The sequence below is a fragment of the Rhea americana genome, unplaced genomic scaffold (assembly GCF_003343005.1).
Source record: "Rhea americana isolate MKP2758 unplaced genomic scaffold, rheAme1 scaffold_22, whole genome shotgun sequence".
Taxonomy (NCBI): Eukaryota; Metazoa; Chordata; class Aves; order Rheiformes; family Rheidae; genus Rhea; species Rhea americana.
The window spans coordinates 7,232,692-7,248,530 of NW_028186329.1; the positions used below are offsets into that span (position 1 = coordinate 7,232,692).

At 36.8% G+C, this 15,839-nt stretch overlaps 1 protein-coding gene across 1 annotated transcript in view; it reads right to left on the reverse strand.

Moving 5' to 3' along the window:
• Window positions 1–15,839, reverse strand: part of MEGF11 (multiple EGF like domains 11) — a 275,408-nt gene that overhangs the window by 259,090 nt on the left and 479 nt on the right. The gene's annotated exons all lie outside the window — the stretch shown is intronic.

The following is a 15,839-nucleotide window of genomic DNA, read 5'->3' on the forward strand; positions in this document are numbered from 1 at the left end:
AAAAAGGACAAGAAGGTCCTTGGTAACATCTTCACAATACTTGGAACTCCAGCCAGCTAGAAGCATGATGAGCAAAGTCTTTTCAGCTATCCTGCCCATTATTGGCAAGCACAAGTTTTCCCTGATATTAATTCTGATGCGTTCACAGGACTCACGCAGGCTACTGCAGGGGATCTGGCATATATGAATATGTGTACCCYAGTCTTGGCACTATGTCAGTCTTGCCTAAAACCAAAGGCTTCCAGCTACTATGTCAATGCAATTCTTTCAGAAGTAAATTTGGAAGTAATAACAAATAGTAATTAATTACCTCAAATAACTGGCTCTGGTCTGAATACAAACCAGTTTGATTATGTAACAAACAGAAACACCCTCCTAGTCTATGGGTTACCCCACTCATTAAGTGGGGGTACAAAACCTGATAAATCAACAAACAAGTTCTTTGCTGTCAGGCACTCCTCTTCCTCATAAATAGTATGTCACTCAGTCTCAAGCTTTAGCTGAATTGTATGTGAAGACAGACAAAAGTGAGCTAAAGAATACTCAAATTTCTCTCCATTTGCTGCAAGCCAGTGGGACAGCAACACTGGAACTAACTGCCTTGTACCTTTCAAAGACGAGAGAGGCAGAGAGGTACTTCATCCCTTTGCTTATACTCCACAATGAAAAATGTTGTGGAAGTGAACTGACAAAAAGGAGAAAGCCTAGTTCCTTCCCACAACATAACTGCTTATTGTTGCAGGTATTTGAAAAGTAAATGAATAAAAGAAGGAATAGGGATTAGGTTTTGTGTACCTAAGATGGAAACTGAGAAAGTTCTATTGACTACATCAACAGGCATGTTGCTACAAAGAATATTTATATGTACAGTATCATCTTATTTATACACAGTCTAGCCTTCCTCACCAGCCACTCCAATGTCTTACTACTCTCTCTAATCCCTCTGACACTCCAACCTGCCCAGGTGATGCCACTGAATTTTGCTAAGCAACTGCTGTACCCAGCCTAGTGACTTGCAGTGGTGTTGGCTGCTGCAGGGTGTCCCACAGATAGGACCCCACTTTCGCATCTGCCACTACATTAGCTTCAATGTGAGTATCTGCTAGCCAAAAAAAATGCTGCAGAAGAGAACTTCTGAGAACTCCTGACCTATTTTCCTACTGTTTTCACCCATACAATCACAGTAAAATCAATGAGTTTACTCAAGCTTATGTAGAACAGAATTTGACTCAACTATTTTCTATTGAACATGCTTTGTTTTATCTGATCATAATAAATCAACAAAACGTGATATAAATTAGGTGATGATAACCAGAAATGTACTAAATACCCATTTGACACCTGCATACATTGTTAGGTTCCTTCCTGCTCTGAATGCACAATCTAATTAGATAGGTAATAAATGTTCTGTCAATTTTATCAATGGTGTAAAACCTCTGACTTCAGTGAATTTACATCCTTGATTTGTGTTGTTCACAGATGGCTTATTATGGCTAACAGTGTTTACCTATGTATCCAAAAATAATAATAATAATCTTCTTTCATTTACATTGATTTATCCAATTTGTCAGGAGGAAAATACAATTAACCACAACTAAGAGGAAAAAATTCAAAGTTGACTGATGAGATGTTGTTTTTAAAATATTCAGTTCAATTAAGCTAAAAGCATTCTCTCATTGTTGCAATAGCAGTTCCAAAATAAAGCCTTCATTGCAACAGGAGTAATGAGAAAAATCAACCAAAAGTTTCAGGAAGAATTTTCCACACACTACAATATCCCTTATTTTGCAGTCATTAAGTATTATTTATAGCCMACATAAATATGTTAAATGGTTTTTGTTGCAATAATGAAAAATAGTAATAATTTCTTAATTATAATGTAAATTTTCTCCGAAGCATCTTTTTAAATAGAATTTAGAAATCTACGTCTTAGATGCTGAAGTCAATTTGAAAATCATGCTAGTAAAAAGGGAATCCACAAAGGCCAATTCCAGTTTAAGAAGGCCGGTCCATGAGATTATACACAATATCAAAGCTAGTCTTCTGACTCACCCACTAGAGAAGCCTTTTTTTCTCTACACAAGCTGTAAAAAAAGCCCACAGAAGCTAAATAGGAGAATATTCAGGGAAATACCAACATATGCCTGCCGCTACTGGAGTCAGGACAGAAAACTGGACTAGAAGAATTTATCTGACCCAGTATGGCCTGGTTATGTTGTTACATCCTTACAGAGTCTTCTCGAGTTGAAGACGGTCTTTGTGAATTACTTCTTCCCTATCTCTCCTGGTGTCAATTTATGTGCTAAAATATTTGAAACACTCTGCTTACCTTCCTAAAATATGAATCCAAAATGTACTAACTGAACAACTCTTTTGACCTGAATTGGCTTGGAAGTAGGCCCAATAAACTGTTCTACTTTCAAAGCCATAATAGAGAACAGATTTGACTAGTTACGAAGTTTATTAAACAGCCACTGGACACAAATGCATTCAATATAATCAAGTTGCTACTTCTCATATTTTAATTATAGAAGAAGCATTGTAAAAGCCAGACTTTCATTAAAAACAGGCAGTTTAACAAGACCTAATAATAAAATTTTTATCAATAGGAATATTCAGAATTAACTTCCTGTGTACAAATGAGATTTTAAATAGCAGGTTCATTTCTCTGGTGATCTAATTTAAGGTTTGGTATCAAACTATGTTTCAAACACATAAAAAGCCTCCTATGGTAAATTTTTATCCCTAACATTTTCCAGCCGGTCCCTAATAGGTATTCCTAATTGTACTTGTTAAAAAGTGGATTTATGAATCTCAATTAGACTGGTTTAACTTATCCTACAGCAATTTTCAGTACCAATGAAGACCATTTCAAGACAGAAAAAAGTTTTATGTGAATGACAGAACAATTATGAAAATATAAAAGAAAATGCCTTTTATACAACTTAATTCTCTGTAATTCTATTTCAATAATCCAAACCAGAAATGACAGCCTATAATAACCATTTTGGGAATTTTGTTCATTCCACAAGTTAGAAGGTATGTTTATTACTAGAATATTCAGCTTTGTTTGCATGCCCTAGTGAGAACATAAAAATTTACATCATTCTCAGTGAATCTATTTTAATTTTCTCTTCAATAATATCCTGATTCAGCAAAGTATTGAAATACAAGCTTAATTCTAAGCACATAGTGAAGACCTCAGTCAATGTAAATTTTACGGAAACTCATGCAAGGCAGCTTCAGCTAACTGCATGTTTAGCAAACTTCAATGTCATTTAATCTTCAGTGGCTGTCCAGTTAGTTATTTATCTAATTGTTTGGCTGAACAATATCCAGTGTTTTGAAAGAAAAAATAAAATTGCAAAGCAATGGGTTCCCTCCCATGATTTATGTATACGCTAAGACCAGTTCTCTCTCCGTCCTCAATATAAATGTGTTATATAAGATCTTCTGTCACCTTATTGACAAGCCTATTCTTAAATATCACCTCTTAAATATCACTTATTTTTAAACATCACCTTAATTGCAGGACTTAAAGAGGGCTTTGCAGTTAGGAAATAGGTATTAAACAATATCCGCCACATCGTTGCACGTGAGTGTTACTTGTCACTCACAGAAACTTAAGCAGACCTAGTAAACATAACTCTGTGGCTGCAATGTGCAATGCCATGTTTATGAAAAAGCAAAACTTCCATTGTTCGAGTAAAAAACAGAAAAAAAGATGTGACATTGTTTTAGACTAAAACACATACCATATACGTGAAGAAACTTCTGCCACAAGAACATTTTTTCATTATAGTGTCTCCTACAACTTTTCCAGATGGCCAGTTAGTGCCTATTCTTCGGGGTCACCATATGCTTTTAGAGTTGGTGAGCCATGTCTCTGATTAATATTCAGGTATCTGATAAATTCCAAAACACCAGAGTTGGTCCAAAGAACCTTATGCAGCAGACAGGGGAAAAGAGGCTCTTCTGCCACGACAAATTCAGAAAATCAGTCTGCCATGTAAAAGGCATCAGTGCTCTCCTTGCACATCACTTCTTTTGCCAAGAAAATGGACCAGGCTGACTTCTACTTTTGTCAGTTTCTGTTCACTGTTAGGCTGAATATAGACACAGCAATGCTATTTTTACGATATTATCTTACAATATTGTGTGTTGCTACAGCAAGACACTTTGGCTTGAAAATTTGACTTCAGATATGTGTTAAGCAATGCACAATAAAGTCTCTTGAAAAAGAAAAAAAATCTGGAGTACATGCAAAGTTTTGCTCTGGGTGCAGAGTAGTTAAAACCTGCCTGCTGTCCACTCGACATTTTCCTTAAAAGCCGCTCTGAAAAAAGATCAAATTTCTCCCCAGAAGTATTATGATTGAAAGTAGCAACTAGAAAACAACAATGTTTTTATGGGCTCCTGCGAAGAGGATTCTCCAGCGCTCAGTAGGGTGAATCCAACCTCCTCGAGAATACTGATCCCATTATTCAGTTCTGGTAATTAAAATGTTTTCTAAATGATTGTTCCTCAGCAGGAGGAAATTGATTAATTTTAATGCATTATTTTAGCATGGAACAACTTTTTTTCCCTTCTCCTCTTGTTCCTACCATTTGCAGATGAATTATTTAGACGTGAAGATTTGTCTACTGTATTTGACATGAAGCTTTAGGGAACAAGTAAAGAAGGCCAAAGAGTGCCTCATCATCTGCAGGTTCAATTTCTTTCTATTTAAATATCGACAAGGTGGGCATATATCTTGAGGAAATGGTTTGACTAAGGGAACATAGATCTAAATGTAATTTTAACAGAATTCACATATTTAGAAATGCATACAGGGTTTACACTATATGATTCTTTTAAAAACAACGCCTTTTTGGTTTGGAAACTGACACACAGAATTTTATTTATTTAAAGTATCTCTGAATAACGCTATGAGTCCAATTTACAAATGTTGTGTCTCTTTAGAAACACAGACTCTCATTTAAGGCCTAGGTCTAAGTCCTTTAAAACACACCCATTGATTTCATATGGCTTTGGGTTGCTCGCATCAGTACTACGGAATAAGCAGACTTTTGGACAGCTAACTTCAAATACCGGTTTTCAGAATTAGATCTTGTCACATCTTTATGGAAAAGGTGCATGCATCTTACAATTCTAGACCAGCAAGCAATATTTCAAATACTGAAAACTATTTTGTGTTTGTGTTCATCATTTGCAGTAGTTTATATCTGTGCAGAATCAATGCTGCCACAAATGACCTAACATTTAATAGTTTCTCCAAATGACATTTCTGCTGCTCCCAACAATTTTTTCTTTTTTTTACACAGGCTTTAACTTGATTAGATATTACAGTAAAGAAAGTCCAAGATGATTTTATCAAACAATAAAAGTTTGCTTACACATCCAGTTCTCTTTTCAAGCAGACTTAGATAGATGAGAAAACTGATACATAATCAGATCTAGAAGGAAACTACTATCGTCCAATTGCACAAAATATAGCAGTAAACAGGAACAGAACTAATTGACTTTGGACTTACTAGCAACTGAAAGCAACTGAAAGTCAGCTTCATAAAATTAAAAGAGCAATAAACAGAGCTAGACTGGTCTACAACTAATACAAGACTAAATAATCTAGGGATGAATATAGTACTAATAAGGACTTTGTGTAGGATCTTGGAGCACTCTGCAAATATGTTAAGAATAAAATATATATATAAGAAACATCAGTATTCCCAGAAAATATAAGCTACTAATATTAGAGGGAATCTTCGACAAAGCCAAGAATAGGGTTTATGCCTTCTGATTCTGTAACGATTATTTTTCTGACACTAGAGTTATCCAACCAGCAACAATAACTGCTATATTTATTACTTAATATCTAACTTACAAGTGCTCAAAGGTCCCAAGCAGAATCAAGGCCTATATATTATGTAAAGATATCCAAAGAAACCATCTTTGCCCTAAAAAGCTTACCATCCTACATATCTCTGATGAAAGTCCAATCTTCAAAAGACGAAAGACTTGAGTGTAGTTGCATATCCTGACTGCTAGCATTTTCAGTCACTGCTGACTAGTATGAATTCAGATTTGAAACTCAGTGCTGATAGTGGCTGAAACAAAATAAAGGTGATGTCCTTCCTACAGCAAAGTTATCAATGTATATTACAATACACTAGTGAGCAACATGGAGACTGCATCATATTTTTGGCATACACTATATGGATTTAAGAGACTTAATAACAAATAAAAAGAAAGAATGCAGCAATATGAAAGACAACAGCATGAAGACCACCATATCCTATTTCAAAATAGTTCCTAGTATTCGATTCCTTGGAGTAATTAGTTTTAGTCAGATAAGTAGAATTGCTTGTCCAGGATGAAATCCTAAATAATGAGTAATCAGCTATCAAGCTAATTCAAAAAAAATACTAATTTGTATTAAATGCATGGGTTTTTTTCTTATTATTTTGTATGATAGGCGGCATACAATGCAAGACTTCCTCTTCTAATCTGTAAACTGGTGGCCAAGAAGTTAGCTGAAATTAAAAAAAAACATATCTGACTAATAGCTGGATTTCTAGCAGGAAATGCAAACACTCGAGCGCTGTTTGCTCTTTGAGCGGATCACATTGTTTAAGTCAGGATCAGATCTGCTCATAAGATCTTTCTCAGTACAGCTTAAGAATTTACCTGAAATAACGTATCTTTTTTCAGCTGTGTTCTTACACTGCTAAGCAGAATAACTCATGAGAGGAGATGCATTAACCTTCATACACAAGGAATTGAGCTTGTAATTTACAGTGTAGCTGCCTAACTGTGATGTTTCTGCACATACTTAAGTGATTTCTTCTTCAGAAGTCTAAAGCAAGAGCAGAAAAAGTTGATACTATTCTTTTTTGGTTTTTTGCATGAAACGTAACAAAGAAGCAGCATGCAAGCATGCCAGAATATGTAAAATAGATTTGATTTTATATTTTTAAATATAGAAGATAATCTTCCTGTAAAGAAGAGGCAGTGTTCCTAAATGGATTCACTAAAGTAAATGTGCTAAGAAATCCATAATTCTGTCTCTTGACAATGGCACAAAAACAAAAGCAATGACAAGAACTTTATTTAATTATGTCTTTAATGAATTCAGTGTTCATTAAAGAAAAGGGCAGATTTATTCACCTTTCAGTGATAATTGTCAAGTATTTAACTAATCTCAGGTCATTTTTTTAAGATTATATCCCTAGCTTTTGAAATGTGTAAGTGTCTAAACATATTTCTTTATAAACAACTACAGTCCTTCGAGAAGTATTATGTCCTCTTTTGTAGTCATTCCTCTTCCAAGATTAAGCCAAATTATTTTCACTATCTCCCTAACTCCTTCTAGTTTTGCTATTTTGCACTTCTCTTTACTGTCACTAGTCTACTCCCACCACCACTGAAAGGCAGCTCAGGGGTCCACTGCTGAGGCCAGACAAGGGCAAACTCAGAGAACTGCAGGCCGGCATCATGGTTCATGCCGGTGCACGGTACATTAAGTTTACAACAGTGGCCACACTGAGGCCGTGTTCCGTCATGAAGCAGAGAAGTAGCACTGAGGCACCGGTCCTTCGCCTTCCTAAGTGCTGCTTCAGGCACGATTCAGCCAGACAGATCAGGTCCTAACAATATTTACATATCCCTTCAAAGAAATAGAGGGTGTTATATTACTATGATTTACTTCACAACACCACTTTTGCAAGCTCAGAATACGTATTTGCCTCCATCTTCAGTATATTCTGCACATTTTCAGGCTGTGTATGAAAGTCAGAGCCTATTTCATTCTAGAGTACTTATGCAAACATTTCTTTTACAAAACACAACAGAACTACAAGTCCATATTCTGCTTYCAGTGCTCATTATTTTAACCAGGGCCAAGAATAAACTGAACAAGATGCAAAATAGTATGTTCAGAAAGCATCAGCCTATGGAAAAACATACTGACACCCTGCCCTTCCTTCCTTCGTGTTATATCCCAGAGTCCACTAGCACAGATTTAGCTGCAAAAGTCCTGCAGAGATGGATTTTCGGACTGTTGGAAGCTCAAAATAGAGCAAAAGAGTTGGACATAAGGTCTTCTGTTTTGAATGTCTGCATAAGCAAGAAACAAGCAAAATTTGGTCATCTTTACTACACATAGCATACACACCCTAAAACCAGCCTCTAGTGAATGCTCTCTCAAGCTGCCCTTGAAGTGGCAAACTTTATCCTTAGACAAAGCCTAGAAGAATGATAGGAAGAATAAGACAAAAGAAAGACTTGCTGAACAATAAGAGAGCAGGCAAAAGCAGCTGCTAAAAAAGTGAGAAGACTGCCTGGATTATCTAGGAACCACTGGCTTTAAAAGCCGGACTTTAATCAGCACAGCAGCATCCTGCTACTGCTTCTCTCTCTCTCTCTCTCTCTCTCTCTCTCTCTCTCTCTCTCTCTCTCTCTCTCTCTCATTTTGTCAAGTAAAAGGGTTTTGCACACTAGGTACAGAACTGTTCCTCACTTTCCCATTCTCATTTACCTCAGCAGTTTCTGGATAAGCCTTTTATCTGCTGCTGAATCTTATTTAGTTGTCTCTTTCTCTCTCCTTGTTTGTTTTCCTAATTGTGTTTCTCCTCTTGCTCTTTTATACATATAAAAGGGTGACTTTTTCTATCATTCCTACCCACGCATCTCTGCCTGACAAGCTATTTTCCATTTTCTTGTTTAACATTTGTTGCCCCTTATTAAGTAGTCCCCCCATATTTTTCCTTTTACAGATCAGAGCAAAAGGAATAGCTATGTTTCCAGGGTGCACTCAGATCATCCACAAACAATCCCACGGACTGCATTTTGAAAAACAAATTTTACTTGCATGTTTATCAGCCACAGTGATAAAATATAAATGCAAAAGATTAAGAAAAATAAAACTTTTCAAAATTCCTGTGGATTGGAACAGACATAACACCTGCCTCAACTGCTAAAACTGCCCACTGAGTTCATTCAGTTTGTTAACAGATACTTCGCTATCTTCTGAACACAAACAGCAGATGGTATTTTGTCACTGGACAAACCTCAGTTTACATCAGCTGCAATTCCTACTCTGAAGAGTTTATAGTCCAGTGCTAGGTAGTAGGCAGCTGGATCCTCTCTACAGCAGACAGCATCATGAAAATGACCCTCCTTCCATCTGCAGCATACAAATCTTTCTGTATATTTGACCACTATTATTTACTAGGGATGCATTTTTGTAATTATATTTTACCATTGTTGTAATTTCTGTGAGACTTATTCCCAGTAGCCCTCACTGCAGATACTGCGTATAAACAATCCTCAGTTACTATGCAAATATACCCTATAGGCTACTGATGTCTGTCCTTTCGAACACTTAATACATTATTAATGACAGCTATAATGGCAGCAAAGACTCCAAAACAAAAAAACCTCTCACTTTAATTTATACTTACCCCCACTAAAGAAGATTGATTCGTTGGAGTACTTACTCAAGATTTTTGCAGTCTTCTGGAAAAGTAATTATTAGTAGTTTTAATCAGTGACTGCAGTTACTGTACTTCTCTCCTCAAAACAATATTCTGCATAACTAACTAGAACGACATTTCACTGTCCTAACAGTACACAGTATTCTTAGGTCTATATCAAAAAATCTTCATCCAGGGAAAGCTTACAGTAAGTTCAAGCTGTTAGTTAAAATAGTGAAAACATCACTCTCTACTGTATATGTGATGTGTATGCATGCATAGCTCTGCCCTGCTTTAACACTATAAGGTTGTCAGAACCCACCTTGCTTAGATTAAAGCCTGGCATTACAAACAACAATTTTCAAAACCATTGACACTTTCATTTGTAAGACAAATGCAACACCACCACCTATTTTTTAAAAAATACAATCAAAGTGAAAACTAGGCATTATTATGAAAGGGTGGGATTCATCTCAGACTTGAACAATCAAAAAGTTAGGTACCTGACTCAGTCTGGTCTGCTAGTCTACCTTTACATTGGCGGGGGGGAGGACGGATCATATCCAGCAAGCAATGCATCCCAAAAGCATGCCTGCATCTGCAAAACCAAACATCCAAATCTCAATTAATCCCTTTGCAAAGAAACATTGGTTTAAAACCCATTTTTCTCTAGAGGCTTTTAGTGCATAACTATTCACATGGTGCTTTGTAGAAGGCAATGCATAATAACACTAAGAGGTAAATTTTCTGATACTTGAATTGTATCTATAAAATAATGGATTGGCCCTGTTTGGTTGATAAAATGCCTATCTGAAAAATGCTGAAAAAGAAAATTAGAAGGGAAGAAGGGATGAAGAACATTGCTACATTAGACATTTTTACAGAGTTTGAGAAATGGTAGGTGTTGTAACTTTAATGATTTTGATTTGCCTTATCCATTTCAACATATAGAAGTTAATAAGATTTCAAATTAATCATCCAGCACTTCTCTAAAGTGGTATTTAGAGCTTTTACATTTAAATGAAGGCAAACAAAGGTATAATTTATGCTATAATAACATCATATACAATATCATTGTTTTAATTCTTTAATAGAATTAAGCTAGCTGTGGCAAGTAGATAAAACCCCTCTGAATGGTGAACCATTGCTACAGTTTGTCTTGTCAAGGCTTCTGCTTCTAAAAATATTTATGATTTAACTGTTCCTTGAAAACTACAAACAACACAGCATGCCAATGAGACAGTTTCAATCTCAGTCTGGATATTTCCCTCTAGAACTAGAGTATAATTCAGTCTCCACTCTTAGATAACCCCAAGCTTTCTCCTAATACTGTTAACAAAGGGCATAATGCTGGACTTCCTCCTGAGGAGCAAATTCTGTACCTTCTGCTAACCTCCATGACTTTGCTGAGATTGCATACAATGAAAATGAATAAAGAATTTCATTGTGAATTAGGAAAGTGCAAATCAGATCCCAAAGTACAGAGTGCAATGGCAGTTTTCCGGAGTGGCTGCTTCTCAAGTAGGTACTAGGCTATGATGTACAACTCATTTGACAAACTGAGTGTCAGTGAAGTCACCTACCAGTGTCCTATGCTGCTACCCAAAGCATGTTGGCTGCTAAATGACTTTACATTCTTTTTTTCTTTTTCTACCGAGTTTATTTTAGAAAGGTTGTATATCAATCTGGAAAGTGCTGTGAACATGATGTTATCATAATGGTACCATATGCCAGTCGACTACTTACAAATCATCCATGCTTCCTTTGCTTGATAGATTTTAAAAGCATGATAAAGAACTTGATTCTCCTCATGCTTACATTTGCTTTACATCAGCATACTTCTATGTTTTACACTGGTTAAAAAAAAAAAAAAAAGGAAAAAAAGAGAGAGAATCTGTACGAGATTTTTTCCCTCTATTTTTCAAAGATTCCTAAAATAGCTGTCAAATCTTTATTACTTTGAAAAAAAACTTAGTTTTGCTATTGAAGTATTTGTCTCAAAATCAGACCTAAGTATGAAAGATTCAAACCCTATTAAAAAAAAAATAGAATCAGAACCCTTGGAAAATAGAATGTGCTCCACAATTATCATGCCTAGCTGCACGGGCTGCAGAAATAGGTTGCATCCTCTAACTACAGATCTTCAGAGCTTTTGATTTGCCTTCTTGTTTTGGCCTTCTAAAAGTCAATTTAAGTTCCAGTACTCCATTCCATAGTTTCTCTACAGCTTTTAGAGTTGTCAACTTCCTTTCCTCCTTTCTTTGTTCCAGAGAAAGCAGATTTTCATGTGTTCACAACACTCCATAAACTGAAACCTTGCAAAAAAATATCATATACCATAAGACTTGTGATAAAAATGTGGGGTTAACAAAAGTCTAGATCTTAACAAGGAATCCAAGGAAAGCATTTAAAGAAAAGCTTACCTCCATATCTGAACTTAAGAGAATTTAGACAATATCTACTAATATCTACCGGTGAAATAAAAAAAAGAAAAAGAATTGTTCATAGATCTCACACTTGACCCATATTTAAGCTATCTATTCTGGCAGTTTTCTGGTGGTGCCTTTCTAATTCTTGAAAATCTTGTTCATGGTGACTGTTAATGCTCATAAAATATGTGGGGTTAAAAAAGCCTTGAAATATGTCAAGCTGCAGCACAGAACCACTTTCTCCACACTTCTAACCACTCAGCTACTCTGTTTTACTCCTCTTCTAGACATAGCATGTTTCTAGCAGTGAATACGATTCAGTCTCATGTCCATCCAGTCATTAGCCTCTCCAGTCAGCCTGTTACTAGGGGAAATTCTCAGTGCTCATTCTTATTGCAGAGAAAAAAAAGTTAAGCCTACCAATTCTGGCCTTGTTTGCAATCCTGTGGAAGCTGGATATGCTCCACTCTCCTGCTGCATTTTTGTGAACAGGCTAAGTAGTGACCTTCATCTTGCATCTCTCTTGCTCTCTCAGAGGAAAGCTTTCATACAAATTTCAGTACTTTCCCTTTAGAGGAATAGCCAGACAGAAGAAACTGCCTGGAGGGCTCAGTGCTACTGTTCATATACAAGTATTTATAAGGACATGTATCCTAGAGAATTCTGGGTTTGTCTTTGGACCTTCTGGCTGAACTACTTAGACACTCTGAGCTGCAGCTTGTTCTTTATGGCTACTGAGCCTGATCTTCACAAAGGCATGGAATATTGTCTCTTCATGGATCTGGTAAATAATCTTTGATTCTTAAGGTAAGAATCACATTTTGTAAACTTTTGTTCAAAACTCCTCCCTTCTATATGCATACAGCAATCGTACATCACCCACAGAAATCACATTGAAGTATCATATAGCAGGATTCATCTGGAAATCTTTAAAACTAATTCTATTTGGGATTTGTCTACTTTGAGAGTAGCTCTTTTAATTTTCTACAAGCTTTTTCATGTCTCCCTCCTTACCATACAAAACTTCCTCACTGAGGTTTTCAATCGGTTTTGTGCAAAGAAAAGTGCCAACTGCTACAGCAGTACAGCCAGCCTGTACAGTACAGAACAATGAGGTTGAATTTTTTGTTACTCTTTTCTATTTACATTTGAACAACCCCTTCTAGGGGGTAACTCATTTATTCACAATGGTAATTTGTAACTATTTCCTTCTTCTCAGGTTCTACATATTAGTCACTTTAGTAATATGTGAGACAGCCAAGGAGGGATTCAGTTGCCTAAACACGGATGCCAAGTGCTGTTTGGGAGGCTCTAGATTTACCAAAATATTTGCACAGGGCACCAGATATGACACGTGTCTTACAGGACAACTGAACACTGATGAAGCAGCAACTGGAGGCCAGGAAGGATACCTTAGAGAACCTGAGATAATATTGAAGGCTGGAACTATAGTGCAGTCCAAAAGTCCATCGCCATCAGTGGAGAGATTCCCAGTGACTTAGAGAGACTTTGGATTAGAATTAGATACTGACTCCCACAGTCAGTCTCACATAGATATGTGAGGCAGAGAGGGGCAGTGCCCCATGCCACCAGCACAGCTCTGAAAGAGGCAACCAGAATTGAAATGCTTCATAAAACCACAATAAGAAATAGGCGTAAAAGTAGGTAATTGAAACCCCAAGTGGTACCAGATGGGTAGCTTGTGGGAACCCACCACACACACTGTATATGCACCTCACAGTACACAAAGACCAATAGCAAGTATACATGCTGCAACTCAAATGTAAAAACTACTTCAGGCATCATACTTCCACACTCCCCCAGGCCTGCAGCCCCCATGTTTCAAGAAAAAGATCTTATAGCTTTTATATAAAAAACTGTGAACTGTATAAACACTCCATTTACATTCTCGCCCCAGAGATCTGCGCAGCAGTACTGCCGAAAGTAGTAATTATGTAGAAGTCTTCTAGAATGCAATAGTATGCAGCTCTTTTTAAGCTGAACAACCAAAGTAGTATCATAAATATAATATTTAAATAGCAGCTCAAGCCACATGGTTTTAAAAACAAAAACCAAGCACATGCTTTGTAGGAGCATGGAATTAGAAATTAGTTCACAGACATAGATAAAAGGTTTGCAAGAATTGTGATCACTGTGTAGAGAAATAGTTTGTACAGGTTGTACTTGACGGTACATTCACATTTCCAGTATAATTGGCAGTTTTCAAAGATTTACAGTTTTGCTGTGTACATTTGCTTAAATATTAAGTCTGCTGTCTAATGTTTAAAGCATGATGGATTATTCAAACTAAAAATGGTTGAACACCTCATTCATAGTAAATATATTCACAGCCATGCAACTTACTAGAAGAAAATACTGGCTTCTATTTGATACTTTTCACTATTAATTTATACTTAATTAAAATAATAAGAGATCAAATTAGTTCTTTTTCAATAATTAAAACCATATTATGTTCCTCCTGTATCTTAATTATTGTACATTTTTCCTTGCTATCTTTTCTTTTAAACTAAAATTAAGAAATTTTGTAAAGTAGATGACCAGATGACTAGAAAAGAAAGAAAACATAAGACATTGTTTTGAAAAATGGTTAATCATGGCCAGAAACATTTTAAACACAAAAGTTTTTATAATTCTGTAGCAGATTTACTTGGATGCTAGCAAAAGGCAGAAAGAAAACTAAGCTCAGCAGTTCGAACAGTGAAGAAGTCTCCTGAGGTTGTTGCTGACAAATAAGAACTCATGAACTTTCATTAAGACTAATTCTGCAAACACATGTGACTATCCTTAAACATATGTGCTTATCATTATTCACTGGCCTAATGTACAACCAATTCAGGTGCCTTGTATTAACTTCAGTACACTCTAGATCAGGTCTCATGAGGGTAAACTTACTCTTAAGCTTTTTAAAGACCAGGTTCTCAGTCTGTAAATGACTGCACAAAATCCTGTCCTGTGATGAGACTGCATTAGTTGGATTATTCACCTTTATTTAACAAAGCTTTACTTTGCAAAGAAATTCACCTAAAAGGCATCCATCAGACATTACTCTGAGAAAGAAAATTTGTGGGATTTAATAACAAAGTAGACACACAAGAAAGGTCCAAACAGAGAGAGGGATAGAAAAGCTTTCTCTGCGCTTTAAGAGAAGTCTGACCGCACTAAAAGGATTTGGTTTCAGACTTGGATATACAAGAAGAAGCCTCCACAGAATTAATTAGCCCCATAATGTGAAATTAAGAGCTCTAACATCCACCCAATTGACTGGAATTTCTTTTCCTAGCATACGGGACCAAGCATGACAGGGGGTCTTCCCCATTTGACTGGATACGGAGGAAAAACCAGCTGCCAAATTGTAGTTAGTTTATAATTATTATATTATGCACTTATGTTCCAAAGCAGGAGGTCATAAAGATGTGAACTGTAGACCTCCTCTTAGTAAACTCTGGACATCCTTCCTGCTGTGGAGTTAACCCCAACTCTTAACAGTATTTAATGATCACAGGCTTTATTTAAATCTCTAACCACTCTGATACTTTGAGAGATGGCTGCCCTGGTTTCACACAGGATTGATTCTCTGTCCACCTCTCAGGACCAACCAGATGCCCAAGCCTTGCAAAAGAATATTAATAAAAACACTGTGCTGTCACCTGAGGATCTCAGCTGAGCATTAAAGGGTGCTGCCATCCTGACACCCCCGAAGTTCCCCCAGGTTGTTAAGGTCCATCTGTCAGGGTGGTCAGAGTCCAGGCAGGAGGCAATGTTTGGCAGCAACGGGTAGCACCAAAGYAACTCCACCAGCTCCTCAGCCCCAAGGGACCGAGGTGTCACCTCCACACCAAGTCCGACCAGCTCCGCCCCAGCCCTCCTGCGGCCATGCCCGAGCTGGCAGGGAGCGCTGCAGCCCCAGGCAGCCGGA